This window comes from Sus scrofa, chromosome 8 (assembly GCF_054392235.1).
Source record: "Sus scrofa isolate SSC_HxYL_T2T_F1_AM1 chromosome 8, Sscrofa_HxYL_maternal_Yorkshire_Landrace_v2.0, whole genome shotgun sequence".
Classification (NCBI taxonomy): domain Eukaryota; kingdom Metazoa; phylum Chordata; class Mammalia; order Artiodactyla; family Suidae; genus Sus; species Sus scrofa.
This window is the reverse complement of record NC_139390.1, coordinates 83,357,756-83,369,297: the sequence shown is the minus strand read 5'-3', so window position 1 is coordinate 83,369,297 and position 11,542 is coordinate 83,357,756. Positions and strand designations below refer to the sequence as shown.

At 47.9% G+C, this 11,542-nt stretch overlaps 1 long non-coding RNA gene across 1 annotated transcript; it reads right to left on the bottom strand.

Moving 5' to 3' along the window:
• Positions 1 to 3,975: 3,975 nt before the first annotated feature.
• On the bottom strand, positions 3,976 to 8,481 carry LOC146400908 (uncharacterized). The gene is made up of 2 exons (XR_014813561.1): positions 8,298 to 8,481; positions 3,976 to 4,386 (listed from the first exon to the last, which is right to left on the bottom strand). It is a non-coding gene; the product is annotated as an uncharacterized LOC146400908 (long non-coding RNA).
• Between the last annotated feature and the right edge of the window lie 3,061 nt (positions 8,482 to 11,542).

The following is an 11,542-nucleotide window of genomic DNA, read 5'->3' as shown; positions in this document are numbered from 1 at the left end:
GACTCTCCCACATGATGAAAGGGGAGAGATCCAGAATGTCTGGTAGATGGCACTAACGATACCACTCTATGGAAACTGTTTATTCAAATAAAATATTATACAGGAGCCCACAGGATGCTCTGATTAAAGCTGGGGTGGTGGTGAGATGGGCCTTTAACCTGCCCGGTCCCCTCCTCAGTGGTCCCTGACGTGTCCCTGAGGACCTGGGGAGAGTTTGACAACCATTCCTTTAAAACACACAGGGCACTGCACATCTATTTAAATACTGTTCTCTATTTATTGGTGATTAATTGTTTTAATAAATGATTTTATGTTCATGGAAAAAAATATAATTAAATGGAAAAAGACTGCTCTGCGGTAAGCCTCGCTGCTTGAACAGCATGGTTATAAACAAAGCATTCCTTATTACACGTCACTCATGCAGACCAAATGCTTAGGAAAAAATGAAGCATCTCTAAAAATAGCCTCTGGACTTTGGGCCCAGCTCAATCAAACGAAGCCTGCACAGAAATGGGTCTCCAAAAGTATTCCCATTCAGCCACATGGGCAAACCTTGAGGAAATGATGCAGCTGAAACAAGGCAGATGCAAAAAGGCTCATACTGTCTGAGTCCACACTTGGAGGCCTCTAGAATCGTCAAATTTCTGGAAACTGAGAGTAGAATGGTGGTTACTAGGAGCTGGAGGGGAGGTACCCATGGTCAGTGGGTACAAAGTTTCAGGAGGTTTTTTGTTTGTTTGTTTGTTTTTGCTTTTTAGGGCCCACCTATGGTGTATGGAGGTTCCCGGGCTAGGGGTCCAATTGGAGCTACAGCTGCTGGCCTACACCACAGCCACAGCAATGCAGGATCCAAGCCACCTCTGCGACCTACACCACAGCTCTCAGCAATGCTGGATCCTTAACCCACTGATCGAGGCCAGGAATCAAACCTACATCCTCATGGATCCTAGTTGCGTTCGTTAACTGCTAAGCCACAAAGGAAACCCTAAAGTTTCATTTCATAAGATGAGAAAGCCCCGGAGATCTACTGCACAGCAATGTGTACATACTTGACACTACTGATAAAAATGGTTAAGATGAGAGTTTCGTTGTGGCTCAGCAGTAACAAACCCAACTAGTATCTATGAGGACTCAGGTTCGATCCCTGGCCTTGCTCAATGGGTTAAGGATCTGGCATTGCCGTGAGCAGTGGTGTAGGTCACAGATGTGGCTCGGATCTGGCATTGCTGTGGCTGTGGTGTCGGCTGGCAGCTGTAGCTCCACTTCGATCCCTAGCCTGGGAACCTCCATATGCCGTGGGTGCAGCCCTAAAAAGACAGAAAACAAAAACAAACAAAATGGTTAAGATGGTAAATTTCATATGATGCCTATTTTACCACAATTTAAAAAAAAAACTTTAAAAAGTGTACCAGTAGTTCCAAACTCATTCTTATAAAAAAAAAGATTTCTTTGTTGTACTGAACCATTAGCTAATACTTAAAACACTTTCCTTTCTCTTCTGCATCTCTTCTCAAAATTAAATTTAAACCTTAACCTCTTGACCCTGACAATGAGAAATCTTCCAAAAGCCCAGTCTTTATTTGCCAGAATCTTCACCTTGCATTTTAAGTCAAAATAACAGGTTGAACCCTGTCGGGCAGAGAGACAGTTACCCTGCTCCCCGCCTACGCCTACCCAGGAGTGCAGCAGGCTTGCACCCGGCATCTGTGCAGAATCTGTGCTTTTTGAGCTTTTCTGGTCTAGATGGGAAGCAGATGCTGCCATTTCCAGAAGTTATGCCTAACGACAGGCTGGCATCTTAGGAATGTGATGGTCTTGCTTTCGTGGGGGCTGGCACACGCTGGAAGTCTCCTGCCTGGAGACACTATGGGCGGGGGCTAGCTGCAGCAGCAGGGTCGGAGGGCCCCTTCAGAGGACAGGGACAGCATGTGAGTCATCATCATGGCAGGAAACGCATGTTGTGGCATTGCTTCACTTTCACTGTCCCTACCCATGAAACAGGAATTAATCATAATCTGAGGAGATATGCAAATCCATCCACTCATTCAAAAAAATACTTGAGTACCTTACTATGTGCCAGGTGCCTGTGCTAGGCGCCGGGAATAGGTGCAGGCAAACAAAACAGACAAAAATCCCTGTTTCCATGGAGCTTCGATTCTTGGTGGGGGAAGATTCATGACAATAAGCAAATAAGTAAGTAATATTCATGACCTGTTAATGATGTCAGTGGTGGTTTGGGGGTTTTTCTTTTTTTTCTTTTCTTTTTTTTTTTTTTGAGGCCGCACCTGTGCCATATGGAGGTTCCCAGGCTAGGGGTCCAATCAGAGCTATAGCCACCAGCCTACCTCACAGCTCATGGCAACACTGGATCCCTAACCCACTGAGCGAGGCCAGGGATTAAACCTGCAACCTCATGGTTCCTAGTCGGGTTCTTTAACCACTGAGCCAGAACGGTAACTCCCATGTCAATGCTGTTATAGTGCAGTGGAGATAAAGTGTGTGTGTGTGAGAGAGAGAGAGAGAGAGATTTTAAATAGAGTGACTGGGCAGCCCTCACTGGGAAAGTGATCCTTGAATAAAGAAAGACTTGAAGGAGGAGAGAGAGCAAGCCATGTGGATACCTGGCAGAGAGAGCACCCAGTGCAAAGGCCCTGAGGCCACCGTGGCTGGATCAGAGCGAGAAAAGCTGAGTGAGAGGATGTGCTGTGACACGGCTGGAGGGCAGATGCCTCCAGGTGTTGTAGACCATTGTAGAGACTTTGACCTTGATCTGCGTCAGAAGAGGGCGTGAGGAATCATGTGATCTAACTCCGATTTCTGGCTGCTTGGTGGAGAGGGGGCTTAAAGGCACAAGGGCAAAAGAAAGGAGGCCTAAGAGGAAGCTTTTCAGTGGTCCTGGGATGATGGTGGCCTGGAGCAAGGTGGCGGCTGTGGAGGTGGTGAGATTAATTTTAAATGGCACCTGTCAGGCCTCACCACTCTTTGTGGTGCCCGGCAAGAGCGCAATGGAGGACGAGGGTGGTTATGATTATGAACAAAGAACATGGGCGAAAGTGTGAAATTAGGGGCAAAAAAAGACACAATGTTCTGTGTGCCAGCCGTGATCTGGAGAAGAAGAAGCAGAGCCAGAAACCTGGGTTAATGACAGCACGGCATCAGGAGTAATCACAGAGGCACTATTTTGGGACCAGGAAAAAAAAAAAAGATTGTTCTAAGCTTCAAAGGCACCACACGGGTGCAGCCAGGAGGGATCTGTCCCCCGGCCAAAACCTCCAAGAGAAGCAGAGAATGAAGAAAAGTCAAGGTCAGCTGGCTTCGGGGACACCGCGAGACAATAGTGAGAGCATTTTGTTTGTCTATCTTTATGTGCCCAGAGAACCTCCTTGGGAAGTTAGACATGACATAGCACCTGATACCCTGTTTGGACACTTGACTGTCTCTAAATCGATATAAAAAGGAGCAAATGTAGAGCAAGCTGAGCCTTTCAGACACCCATGGAGCCCTTGCTCCTTCTGTGTGGGGTACATCTTGGGGCCGCTTGCCATGGGCCATGGTGGAAGGAGAGCTCCACTTACAAAGCAAATAGTTTCAGGGCAACAGTTCTTTGGGGCACTCAAGGTTGCCGCTGGCTGACTGTGTGGATCGCAGGGCTCTGCCACTGCACGAGAGGCTCCGGGTGCAAAGCGTGCAGGTGCCCACACCGGTGGGCCCAGGGGTGGGTCACCACTGAGAGCCCCTGTCACAAATCCCCTCCTCCGGAAAGAACGCCCCTTTGGAATCGTAAGAAATAGTTGACATGCAGTGATGCTGCTGTTTTGCAAATCCCTAGGGAGGGAGAAAACGGCTCTCGCACTGTGAAATAGCTCTTTCTGGAATGATAACACGTTCTACCTCTGGGCTGCCCGGGATGGGGACTCCTGGCCACATGCAGCCATTGAGCATTTGAACTGTGACGAAGGAAACGGAGGGCCTAGGTTTTTAATTTTATTTCCTTTTAATTAGCAAATATGCACATTCAAAGAGGCATTTGGGGCTGAAACATACAGCTCTGGAAGATTTACAAACTTGTATTCCAAATCCTCTCTTCTCAACTCAGTAAAGAATGTAAGTATCTCTGGATTTAGGTCTTCGCTTTAGGAGTTTCAGGAGCAAGGGACAGGGGGCCACAGGGTCACCTGAAGATTGCAATAACCAGGCCACCTGCAGAATCCGGGATGGTGACCAGTAGCTGCGGGACTGGGATAGGCTCTGATGTCTTGAGGTGCCTCTGCTTCTTCCCCATCTTCCTTGCAAGTGGTGAGAATCAAACTACTCTCAACATTGAAGTTTCTTTTTTTTCAAAGGGATGATACTGTTGTGAAAATCTTTTTCAGGGCCTCTGGGCTCCTAAAGAAATGAGAAACTGCTTAATGAAAAAGACATACAGAATTCCAGATATTCTTCACTGGTTTCTAAATTCATCCCCTCCTAAGGCCAGAAGAACAACAAGGGGCCTTTTTTGGCCATATTCCTAATATTTACACCGTGAAACCTCGAGGCCAACCAGCAGCCTAAGTGACAGAAACACGCACGGTACCAAGCGCTGAAAATAGCAACCATAACAGCCAAAGGAGGCAAAGTGGAGGGCTGTGCTGTTGTTCTCATCTCTTACCCTCGCAATGAAAATCACAGGAGTGGAAAGTTTTAACTTTCTATCTGTTACATTAGCTTTAAAGGGGAAGGTAAATGATAACTATAAGAATCTACATTAGGAGTTTTCAGTGTGGCTCAGCGGAAGCAAATCTGACTGGCATCCATGAGGACGCAGGTTCAATCCCTGGCCTCACTCAGTGGGTTAAGGATCCGGCGTTGCCGTGAGCCATGGTGTAGGTTGCAGACGCGGCTTGAATCCTGCATTGCTGTGGCTCTGGTGAAGGCTGGCAGCTGTAGCTCCGGTTGGACCCCTAGCCTGGGAACCTCCATATGCCATGGGTGTGGCCCTGAAAAAAAAAAAAGAATCTATGTTAAAGTAGAAAATTGTTAGTACTGCTACAAAATGGCTGGTGTAGATATTAGAGTAAATACAAAACTAGACTTCACAAGCAGGGCTGAGTATTGAGCCTGAGATACATGTCCTCTTCCAGGATGGACAGAAAGATGTCTTCTTGACATATCATTTTTCATTTGATCCTTTCAATAACCCTAGGCAGTAGTTTTGTTATTCCAAGAGAGGTCAAGTAACAAGCCCAAGGTTATATGGATGACAAGAAAGAGCTGGAATTCTAACCAGGTGGCCTCCAGCCCTGGCCCCGACCCTCTGCACCCAATGGCAGCAGAAGGTTCAGAATAACATTGAGAAGTTTTTGATTTTTCTCCGTGAAGATTTGTCTCCCAAAGACTTGAGGCAGCTTCAAAATAAAGCACAGTGCAAGGGAAGGCATTTAAGGATAACACTCCTGCTGAAGAACGCAGAAGAAATAGATGGTTTCAGACACCTGAGCTGAGCAGATTCTAACACTTGTGTATTGAATTTGTTTCTAACTTTTCTGAGAGCTAAGCCAAAAAAAGAAACATATTGGATTGCATATATTTTTTTTTGTTTTCTTGACAATGCATAGCATACATATTCATCTACCGAGACAAAAATGTTTTCCCAGAATTAAACGTAGGTAGGAATTTACCATATAGGTCCTTGGATAAGGACATAGAAGAACGTGGAGAAACTTCCTCTAGTCATTTGTAGACTGAAGGGATGGCATTAAAGTCACCTCCCAGGGGAGTTTCCTGGTGGTTCAGTGTGTTAAGGATCTGGTGGTGTCACTGCTGTGGCTCAGGTTCAGTCCCTGGCCTGAGAACTTCCACATGCTGCATGCAGTACAAAAAAAAAAAAAAAAATTAAATTACATTCCAGGGAAGTGAGTGTACAAAACAGTGCTAACTGAAGTTCCACAGAGGAGATAGGAACACCACTCAGTGGAGCCCTGCTTTTATTGATCCTCTATAAAGACAACAGACTGCAGCGAGCTTAGTGGGGGAGTTTCCATAAGGAGTGGAGGGAACATGAGCTGGGACTTTGCTTTGTGGGGTCCCGGGAGGCAGGGAGCGACTCAGAGAACATCAGTAACGAAGGATTGCTATGGTCCTCCATCCTCCTGGTGATGACCTGAGTCACTAGTGGAATATCACGTGGAAAGAGCAGAGGAGAGGCCATTATCCAGGCAGTAGGCACCTACATCCAGCTTGCAAACAAGATATGCAAATGTATAGTGAATATTTACAGTCTTTCCTTTTCAAAGCTGGCTACTCTAGAGAATACAAAGAATAGAAAGTATGGCTGCTGCCTTTAGGAAGCTTATAATTGAACATGAGGTGTCTCCACCTTAGCACTCTGAGCATCTCGGGCTGGAGGATTCTGTGTTGTGGGGCTGCCCTGGGCATTGTAGGATGTTGATCAGAATCCCTGGCATGTATCCTTTAGATGCCAGTGGCACCCCCAGAGGCTGACAACCAAGAACGCCTCCAGACTTCTCCAAATATGCCTCGGGGAGAGATGGGGGCTCATGATCTATTATGTAAGAGAAAGTGGGGAAACCATCCCTGAAGCAGAAACTCATTCTAGAGCAACGAATATCAATTGTTACCATGACCCAATGGAAGAAAGCGTCCTCCCGGTGAGGAGAGCAGAGATTGGAGGAAACTGAAGAGGAGTTTACACTGAACCCTGATGGATCTGATTAGATTCTTCACGGTGGTGAAGAGGGAAGGCATCAGCGGTAGAGAAGGCAGCCTAAGAAAAGCCCTGCAGAAGAGATCAAGGAGAATCATTTCTGTTGAGCATACATTGTATACATAGAGAGGGATAACATGATAAGGCTGAATAGATATTTCTCCAAAGACATACAGATGGCCTGTAGGCACATGAAAAGATGCTCAACATCACTAATTATTAGAGAAATGCAAATCAGAACTGCAATGAGATACCATCTCACACAAGTTGGAGTGGCCATCATTAAAAAGTCTACAGATAACAAATGCTAGAGAGGGTGTGGAGAAAAGGGAACCCTTCTACATGGTTGATAGGAAAGTAAATTGGTACAACCACTATGGAAAACAGCATGGAGGTTCCTCAGAAAACTAAATATAGAACTACCATGTGACCTACCAATCCCACTCCTGGGCATATATCCAGACAAAACTATAATTCAAAAAGATACATGCACCCCTAAGTTCATAGTAGCACTATTCACAATAGCCAAGACATGGAAGCAACCTAAATGTCCATTGGCAGATGAATGGATTAAGAACAAGATGCACACAGTGGAATACTACTCAGCCATTAAAAAGAGCAAAATAATGCCATTTGCAGGAACATGGATGCAGCTAGAGATTCCCATACTAAGTGAAGCAAGTCAAAAAGAGAAAGACAAATCCATTGGCATAACTTATATATGGAATCTAAAATATGGCACAGATGAACCTACCTACAGATCAGAAACAGACTCACAGACATAGAGAACAGACCTGTGGTTGCCCACGGCGGGCGGGCAGGGGAGCAGTGGGATAGACCGGGAGTTTGGGGTTGGCAGATGAAAACTATCACATTTGGAAAGGACAGGCAATAAGGTCCTGCTGTGTAGCACAGGGAACTGTATCCAGTCTCCTGGGATACAGTTGGGATGGAAGATAATATAAGAAAGTGACTGGGTCACTTTGCTGTACAGAAGAAATGGGCACAACATCATACATCCCCTATACTTTAATTAAAATTTTTAAAAATTAAAAAAGCAAGAAGGCTGAATGCTTGAGGGAGAGGCTTTAAAACATCAGGCAACAGACTTGGGGCCCGATTCAGTGGTCCAGGGGGAGGTGTGAAAGTTCCGAGTAGAGAGAAAGATCGTCTATCCTGCCAGAAAATAACGAATGGCTGTGTGAAGGCTGGGTAGGAGGGAGAGAAATGAAAAACAGGGAGGCAGGGAGGACACGGGGGTGCAGAGCAGAGGGCAGGTGAGTGCAAAGTCGATGGCTCGCTGGCGATGCGGGGAAAAGCCGGGTGGCAGGTCTTCCTTCAAACCCACAAGCACCCCTCCAAGGACCTGGCCGCCACTCCACAAGCACCACCCTTAGGACATGGACTCTCCCGGGGGATCCTCTGAGCCAAGAGAAATGGGAGGCCCTGGAGTGGCACAGGGGTGCTGTGCATGTGAGATGAGCCACCAAGATGGCAGGTTATGGCTGCAGCCAGAGCTGGGCCATCATCATGGGTCCCCCAGTCCCCTTCTGTTCTGTCCTTGTCCTCCTGCAGCCGATCGACCCAGTACCTTGTTTTCCCAGAGGCGCCCGAGGCTCTGCTGTCTGGACTGCTGGGCAGTGAGAGAGCAAAGGGGCCTTCCCCGAAGCAAGATCCTGAACTTCAGTACAGAAGGCGTTTTACAGGCTCTTTGTGCCTTCCTGCCTCCACCGCAGCTCTGCTGGGAATGAATAAATATTGATTAGTTCACTAAATCTAAGGCCTTTTATTTATATGCCCTTCTGCTCTGAGGGCTGTGCTGGAGACCAGCTCCAGACAGCACTGTTTGTATGTGTGTGTGTGTGTAGGACTGGGGCCACCACTGCAAGGCAACCAGTGGCCACCACTGTTGGCACAGGGACTGCCTTTTCTGCAGCCTCAGGTGTGAAGGTGAAGCAAGCACTGACGGGCAGCCGTGACCATGTGGTTTAAAAAGGGTTAGTTTTTTTTTTTTTTTAATTAAATATACTTAATTATTTATTTATGTATTTGCTTTCTTTTTCTTTTTAGGGCTGCACCTGTGGCATATGGAAGTTCCCAGGCTAGGGGTGGAATCAGAGCTGCAGCTGCTGGCCTACACCACAGCCACAGCAATGCTGGATCTGAGCTGAGTCTGTGACCTATACCACAGCTCACTGCAAAGCCAGATCCCCGACCCACTGAGTGAGGCCTGGGATGGAACCCTCATTCTCATGGATACCAGTCTGGTTCATAACCCTCTGAGCCACAACAGGAACTCCCTAGAAAAAGTTAGCTTGTATTAGACAGAAATGCCTTTGGTTGCAGCAGTACTAGTGGCATAAACAATAAAAGCAGGGGGTTTTTTTTTGTTTGGTTTTTGATTTTTTTTGCCCACGTACAATGGCATAAAGGAGTTCCCTGGCCAAAAATCAAACCTGTGCCATGGCAGCAACAATGCTGGATCCTTAACTGCTAGGCCACCAGGGAACTCCTATAAGCAGTTTTAAAAACACTGATTCCCATACAAGAAGCATGGAGAGGAGCATGTGGAATTGTGGCATCCATCAAGAATCTAGCTCTTTCTAATTCTTGGCTTTGTTGTTTCACTCTAAGTGTTATTTGCAGTTCCCATTATGGCAGAGAGGAAACAATCCAACTAAGAACCAGGAGGTTGAAGGTTTGATCCCTGGCCTCTTTCAGTGGGTTAAGGATCTGGCATTGCCATGAGCTGTAGTGTAGGTCGCAGACGCAGCTCAGATCTGGCGTTGCTGCGGCTGTGGTGTAGGCCGGCAGCTGTAACTCCGATTAGACCCCTAGCCCGGGAAACTCCATATGCTGTGGGTGCGGCCCTCAAAAGCAAAAAAAAATAAAAATAAATAAAAACGCAAATGGATTTGTTCAAGGTGACGAAGTCACCGAAGTCAGTGTCAGCCCAAGAAAGGAGCCTGGGGCCTGTGTACTCTGATGAGGACATTATGCACTAGTAATGGTTTTATTCTTTCAAATAGTGATAAGGATGTGGTAAAACAGTGTAGCCATGCAGACCACAGGCACTGCTTTCCTACAAGGAAGTTTGCTCATCAGTTGCTAATATTGGTGTCCAGCACTGCTTGTGCTTAGGCCAGTGGTGTGTGGCTCTGAGGTCCTCAGAGGGCTGTCCCCAGGCTGAATGTGTGGCCTCCATGGTGCCAGGAAGGGACGTGACCCCTCTGGCTGGCTCCCGGGCACTAATGCACTAGGTCCGGCTCAGCCCCTGTTGCTCTGTGTTTCTGATGAATATTCCTGCCTCCAGGCCACCATCAGCCGGTGGAAGGAGCTGGACCTGGTCTCAGACGGTGTGTAATGAGCCAGCCCAGGCCCTCGGGATGTGTCTGGAATGCCTCAGAGGATATGTGCTGGGTTGACAGTGAGAAACTTCCTTTTTGCTTTGTGAAGGGACTTCAGGGGAGGGAGAATGGCTGGATAATGCTGGGGCCTCTTCCTAGGGACGGAGAAGCAGAATTCATTTCGGCTGATTTGGAGGAAGTGAAATCCAAGCCACAGCTACTCCAAGAGCTGGTTCCGGCTGAGGCCGTGGCCGGAGGGCCTCTCCTCCGGGCAGTGAGATCAAGGCTGGGCTGGCTCTCCGTGGGGCTCAAGGGGCCTCGCCTGCAGGAGTCTGCCAGCACAGCTGGCCACCTTCCCCTCCTCGTTCCTGGGGGAAGCCTTCCCAGCCATATCCAATTCCAGCTCAGCATGTCTCTGAGCCAGGAGTCAGAACCTCTAAAGCTGGTTCCCCTGTCTCTGTCAAAAATATGTATTAGAGGAGTTCCCATGAGGATACAGGTTGGATCCCTGGCCTCACTCAGTGGGTTAAGGATCCAGCATTGGCGCAAAGTCAGAGATGTGGCTCAGATCTGGCGTTGCTGTGGCTGTGGTGTAAGCTGGCAACTGTAGCCGGTTCGACCTCTTGCCTAAGAACTTCCACATGCCTTGGGTGTGGCCATAAAAAGACAAAAAAAAAAAAAACCTCGCTGGGGGTCCTCAGCCCCCTTGGGTCTTCTCCATGTCCTTCAGATTCATCTCTGGTATTGGGGAGATGGGCCACCTCTCCTTTGGGGTCTCCCAGCCTCCTTGCCCAGAGCAGGGTGTGGGCTCGTTATCCCAGCTTCATGGGCCGAAGTGCCGGCCTGGCCAGGTCTTGAGTTGAGGAGACACAGGGAAGGGCCGAGTCGTGAGGGAGCCATGCCTGCTGTGAATTTCAATTTTCTGCTTCCAAGACCAGCTTGGCCCTAAGGAACATCGAGGTGCTTCAGGTGTGAGGGGTGGAGGCAGGGCGGGGGCGGGGGGGGGGGGAAGCAGCCAACTTCAAAGAGGCAGCTTCTCTTTTATCTGTTACATACACTGGGGTTATAGTCATTCATTCATTCTGTAAATATTTACTGAACACACATTGAATGTCATGCCAGGCGCATCGCTAAGCATCTGGGTAGGATACAGAGGCGGACAAGATAGTGTCCTGACTTTATGGAACTTAAGTCTTAGTTGGGGGAAAAGGAAAGAAACAAATAAGTTAAGAAACACAGAAATTGAGGCGATGGCAGGTGGCTTGTGTTGGGGGGGTGCTCTCAGAACATGTGTGAGGGGTGTACGGCGGAGAGTGGGCAGAGGGAAAAGCTGATCCGTGATGCATTTGCAGCAGAAGCCTCAACCCGTCCTGCTGAGGTGTTCTGGAGCCTGGGACAGGAAGCAGAGTTGGCTCAGCTGAGCCCAGGGGATTGAGGTACCCCTGTGACCAGCCACAGGATGCAGGCTTCTCTAAGAAGTGGGCATAAA